The sequence below is a fragment of the Pholcus phalangioides genome, unplaced genomic scaffold, assembly GCF_987345545.1.
Source record: "Pholcus phalangioides strain wild (caught in Gottingen) unplaced genomic scaffold, Ppha-v1.0 ptg000015l_1, whole genome shotgun sequence".
Lineage (NCBI taxonomy): Eukaryota > Metazoa > Arthropoda > Arachnida > Araneae > Pholcidae > Pholcus > Pholcus phalangioides.
In genome coordinates, this window is record NW_028301608.1 from 104,399,886 (window position 1) to 104,406,723 (window position 6,838).

The following is a 6,838-nucleotide window of genomic DNA, read 5'->3' on the forward strand; positions in this document are numbered from 1 at the left end:
TTGTAGTGCTCGTCTACCGCCATGAAGGCTATGTTTCCATGAGGTTCGCGAGTTAGGTCCTGGGGATAGAACATAGATAATAAGTTCTTTCTCTAAACAGATCCGAGGCGACCACCGATAGATGGCGCCTTAATTTCCAATCCGTCTCAATTGGTAGTAAATTGCTGAAAGGCGGTATGACCAAAGTTCGTGTGCGTGGTAAAGTAGCAGCAACAGTACCTTGATCTCGAAACAAATACATCTCTGACAACATAAATACTTTAGGGGACACATATACACTCAGAACACGTATTCCGGCATTTACTATAGCGCTGGTGTTGGTTAGGTTCGGTGTACATTGGCTCGAATCATCGGGGTCTCCGACTGCAATTCCCCCTTTTCAAAGTTTTATTAAATTGTTGAATTCGAGAGAAATTCTTTCCAAATACAAGGAGAAGAAATTCCACGTAAGTATGTATCAAAAACAAAGTTACTGTTTCATAAATTTCTCAAAATCAACGCAATTCACGTCAACTATCCTCTTTAACTGTAACATGAAACGAAGTCACATACTAACGTGATTGATATGTTGTTGTGGTGCAAGAACTTTGTACTTATTGTAAGGTTTTTTTTCATACTCAAGTCAAAGTACGTGTGTATGTTTCTTTTTGCGACGAATGACGTAGATTAAATTTATTATTAGGTAAACATTTAACTTGTGTGAGTAAAGCTTTTATCTCCCTGGGAGAGTCGTCTCCTTGTACCCAAACCCCAGGTGCGGGTAAGTTTTGTGTTCGTGGAAACTCGGAACGTGGCATGGTTTGCAATGTTTTCATAAGATAATGTTATTTGACATTGAAGAGAGAAAAGAAAGAGACGTGATAGTGCTCACTCACATGTCTGGAACGTACTCGTGTGGGTGATGATGATGAATAACGTTTGAAACTTTCTATATTTCAAGAGTCAGCTTCCTGCCTTTACCATGCCATAGATATGATGATGGTCTTTTGTTCTATTGTTCTCGCTATGTAAAGTGCACCTCTACGGCAAAATAAGAATCCGGTTTACTCAGCAACTATGGAAATATTTGCTTCGTGTAACAACCAGATAAGGGAGTATGGTAGAGCTCCCGCTAGCACCACGATTGTCTACGTGGATACGTTTTATAACCCATATACTCGTACATGGGTCAGTGCGAAAATAGTGTTCCCACTGACATGTAATTGTGTCCACCCACGATGTCAGAAGAAGGTTTTGGTCACATGTCATCGAGGTTTGACATTTCCCGCTAAAGTGCAGTGATTTCTATATAGAAAATGTATGGCCCCAGAGAGGTATGGCCAGAGGTGAATTTATTGTTTTATTGTCTTGGATTGTACGCATTTTGCCGTGAAGTCCCACATTTTTTTTTCTAATTTTTTTTTATCACTCATTTATCAAATTTACTGTCCCTCCGAACTTTCCACCCTGGGCTATAGCCCTCTAAGTCCTTACCCCATCCGTAAATACGCTTCTGGGTATAGCCAATTAGAGTGGTATCGAGTGATACCTCTCAATAAAGGACACTTATGGAACAAGACGTTTTATCCCTTACATGCAGGTGCTCTTTTTTTCAGAAATAAACGAGATCCTATTCAAAGGAAGCACAGACATTCGTCCCTCAAATAGAGGTGTCCCTTGTTCTGAACATCTCTTAAACGGAAGTTTTGACAGTATATGCGTATCAGACAAAGATATTTAACCCAATTCCTTAGTGCAAGAAACATCTCAATTGAACTTTGATTGATTTTCATCGTTTATTAGGAAACATTTAAGGCGGTGGTTCTCAAAGAGTGCGTCGCGGCAAGCTGGTGATATTGATGTATGTCTATTCGGTCTTTGAAGCAGTCTCTTGTTAGACTCTTTTGGGGAGCCTCGGACAAGAAGAAGGCGTTGACTTGGGAAGCCAGAACCAGAATCGAAAATTTACGCTGGGTCCTAACCCTCACCGAGGTTTATTTTCTAACGAGATCGTATATGGGGAAAGACGATTTCACAATTGTATGAATTAGTGGTTTCCAAACTGTGCTCCGTCCAAGATTTTTTGTTGCTCCGTGAAAATATTGGTGCTTGAACGGCAGAACCTTTTTTAAGCCTAAATATGTTCCAATGAAGCATATGGCAAATAGGAAATAGACTATTTACATAAGACACTTGTTGGTGCTTCTCCAAACACGGACTACTTTTAATTTTTATGCAGGTATTCGTGAGAAATTTCACTTTTTTTTCAAATCATTTGATCCTATAGCATCAATGCATTTTTACATTTTTTTCCAGCCACTTTCTGCAAGCACTTTGGAGATCTTAAACCGATAACCGATATACTGTTCCAAATGTAATATAGTCCATGGACCGATGCTTTAGCGTCTCCAAATCTCTTGCCATGCAGACCCCTCTTGATTTAATATTAAAAAAAAAAGGTAAAACGTTTTTATGTGGAATAGTAGGACCTGTGCTTTGTCACAATCTAAAAAAAGGAAAAAATAGAATTCGTAAGCTTGTCTGGTGTTAGATAGCCGTACATAGTTAATCATTTGCTTTGTAGCTTCTTAAGATTTTTTTTAGTAGGAGAATGATGATTTCCACTGACACCTCCCCCCCCCCCCCCTCCTTCACAGAAAGCAGGCAGACCTACAACATAATACTGCATTTACATAACAACAACCTACAAAGGCATGAATAAGCAGCAAAATACCGAGTAGTGATCACGCCTGACTTAGGTATAGTTAATTTTTTCAATGTCTTCATATGCATCATTAAGTTTATGTTAAGTAAGTTTTTCATTAACTAAATGCCTCACTACAACCTGGTTGTTAAATTTTTTTTCTATCTTGCTTAGATTTCAAGACAATACAAAAAGTTCCTAAATTCTCCACCAGGTGGCGTTCTAAATTTTCTTATTATTTGGCGCGTACCCGTATTATTATGCCACTACGCTACTTTCGTAATTCTATGTGCCACATTTCAGGAGTTATTCAAGGTTATGTGAAATTTCCCATGTTCTTTATTTCTCTCAAATATTTATCCTTTTTTGCTCTCGGGCATCCCAAAGCGGTTGAAAATGAGTGTAAGAGGCATTTCATTTTATACGAGTTCTTCAAACTAAAATAACTTTTGAATGGATGAAGATAGAACGATGGAAGAAGTGCATGGGTATAACTGAATTGGACATGTGCTACACCGTAGCAACTAACCAAAACGCCACCTAGTAGAAAATTCTTGAACTTTTATCTTGTGTTGACAAATAAGCAGGCTTAAAACTAAATTATACTTTAAGTTTTTTTAACATCTCTTCAATGAGATAATGATGTATAATTTTTTCTCAGAATGTGTACACTGACTGTCGAAATTTTTAGCATTTAATATCAGCTACTATTACTACTTTCAATTACAGATGTCTCAGGAAACCTGTGATTTTCACGTTTCTACAAATCATAACTTGAGCTGGTTGGTGGCTGAGGGCAATACAAAACCTACTGTTCTTATAATTCCCCCCCCCCCTGATTTCCTAAATGTTATATAATACAACCGGTGTTTCAGAGATTTATCGCTAGTACTCCAACGTTAATTCATCGTTCAAATTTGCTACAAAGTTCCTTTAAGTAAAAAGGTTGACAGATGGTAAAAAGGATGCAGGTGAGTAGTGCTAGAAGATATAAACAATTTTGTCTATCCCCTAATTCTGTAGCACTTTGACACATCAAGATCGTTTAACCCTTAAAGTGGCATTAACGAACTATCTCGCCACTTTAAGAGACTCTTATTTTAGCATTGACATTGCCCAGATATTGTGTAAAGTAGATTTCTCAATGGAACATATTTCCTATACTTTTTAATTTGCACCTGCTGTAAATCGGGAGAAAGCCTAAAGAAAAAAGGCATTTTTGATGGGGGTTTCATGATTTCCCTTCAAACTCCTTTATATCTGGGCTCGACGGTATTTTACACTGCTTTGCAGTCCAGATGAAATTCTATAATTGGCCGGATCGGCCTCAAGGCCCCTGATGGATTCGGAACACACCACTTGATAGCCGTTAAAAGAAGGCGGTACTGAAGAATGTGGTCTATATATATATATATTTTTTTAATTCAGTTCTCTTGAAATGACTATGAACAAAATATATGATGCCCTTCTCTCGTATATCCTACCTAGACGTGGAAGTAAAACTTCAACCACAGAAGAGTATTTTGCCTAGAATATTTTAATTTTAATAAAAATCGATTTAAATGAGCTTTTTCATTTTGATTAGTAATAATAACAATAATAAGCATCGTATATATAAACCTTGGTTAACTACCTTTCCGTTAATATCAACAATAAAAAATATACGATGTAAGTTATATCAAAAACTGGATCTCTGGTCACATTCTCCAAACAATCATTTTCAAAATCATCACTCTTATTTAGTCTAGCATTACAAGAGTAACTTAATATCATTCATTATCTTTTTTTTAAAAGAAAACTGCATCCTTTTTAATAATCTACTCATTATTCATCACCGATACCACAGAGTTTATACTATAAAAACTGGGTTAAATTACGACGCTTAGCTGTAATCAAGGTCGGGAGATTGAAGAAAAAAAATCTCGAATTCATCAGTTTGAATACAATAGCGCAGTATATCGTCGAATTCAAGATTAAAATTGAAAATTGTTCAGTGATTAAGTTTATTTTCGTGAGGAGAAAATTATACATATGTAGATGCCCTCCGTACCAATGTGCCAGGATTTACGTTACTATAAACATGTCTGAAATTAGATTGAGAGCTCTATGTTGAGCAAAAATACAAAACAGTGACATTAATGGGTGGGTCAACGGTACATGAGGCTCCCCAGGACCATGCGGTAAACGGGACCCCATAAATTATTGAAGGCTCTCGTTTATTCTTAACTATCACATGTATGCTACTGAAATGATTTCTTTAATTTATTCATAAATTATTATTTTTTCATTATTTCAGAGTATTCGTTAATTTTGAAATCAATCCTTTCATTAATTCCAAAATTAATTCTTTCCTTAATTCAGCCCACTAGGCATCAAGCTATACACAAGCCTCGTAGGCACGTCTAGAGGTGAACAAGTTTTTTGTTCAACAAACATTTCAAAGTTCAAGCGCGTTTCCTGCGAATTTCCAGAAGTAAACAAACCTCCTTCGTATTTCTTCACCTCGTACACATTCCTTTGCGGAATTTCATAATCATCAACACAGTCAATCATGTACCGCATGAGAATACTTAAAGAAGCTGATATTATGATGTCTACTACAGAGGTGTATTTGGAGGGAAAAATATTTTCGCAAAAAAATTTAAATATCGAAAGGGAAAATAAAATTTACTGAAGTAAGTGGAATCTCTTTTTTTTTTATTAGTTCAAGTTAAACGTAATACCTACGTTGGAGAAGTCTCGACGAAACTTCTTGAAAACATGACTGGGTTTTCTGAACCGTTCTCTTTCCAGGCCTAATGCTTTAACTCCATTTTCTTCAGTGTCTTCCCCTTATCAAGATTAATTTCATTTTTTAGTTGGAAGCTGGTTCCATTTGCCCCTTCAAGGAGGCAAGTTGAACCTGAGGCTGATTGTGCTTTAAAATCATTCATAAAATGATAATTCATTAATGAAAGAACCTTAAACAAAGGGGGATAAATCATTTAAATTTTAAACAGCTGAAACATTTTATTATTTTGGTATACAAAGCTGATTAACATCAGAAAAATCACAATGTTTATTAAGAACTTCAGTAAGTAGAAAACTCACAATCTAATAATTCCCCCTGCCCCTGTAAATACTAACCAACATTAAATTATATGAAGGCAAATGAGAAATGTGAATTTTCTCAGACATCAATCTTGAGGGGAAAGGACAAAACGTCATCACCTATAATATGATACTTTTACCTCGTTTGGGCTATTGAAAGGTAGATGTGGTAACGATTCCTTTTCCAAATTTTGCTTCCTAACGACTCTCAACACTTCAGTTATTTGCCCAACAAAAATCTCTCTTGCTTTTTCATTTGTGAACTTGACGAGAACCCAGTGACAAACCTTTGTTTCTGAAATGTTTTTTGAGATTATGTCCATGAGGTTTCTCTCGTTTTTCCTCTATTTCGAGATACTCCTCTTTAAAGTCTGTAGAAACAGCTGGTGCTGATTCAACAGCTTTATCTCTTTTCTTCACATGCGTACTACAGGTGATGAAACTAATACAAATAGGTACGGAATTTTTGTAAACGCATTGGGTTCCATTTGCCCCAACACATGTAAAACGTGAGGGAAAAAAAGTGTAACTCTCTTAATTCCTACTTTATCCCAAAGAGATGTCATAATTATATTTAAATGACAGACATAAATAATAAGAAAGGAAGAAAAAAAAATATATATATATATTGACACAAAAATGAAATTGATATTAGGCCAGCTCGCACTTTCAGAAATACTTGAAATATAAAGAGCACAACGGGTAGAGCGACATGTGATCACAAGCCTAACTCCTCCATATGAAAGCTCCTTGCAACCTCGTGTGAGCAGATATCGTATTAATTACATTTTTACTGAAAAATACAGTAAATACGAAAGAGAAAAATTCCTCGAGAAATCGTTCCCAGAAGCTAACTGAATTTTATAAATCATGTGTGGTTCCACTTACGTTAGTTTACCTTACCTCTTATATGCTAGTATTTTAATAAATTTCTGTTAATTTAAAAGTTTTTTGATGGTTTGTAACTCAAAACTTTTGTTTACAAAAATTCCTTGACCCCCCCCCCTCCCCACAGACGCCTTTTGTGCCCATTCCCCCAAAAGTCGATCCTGCGAACGCCCTCGG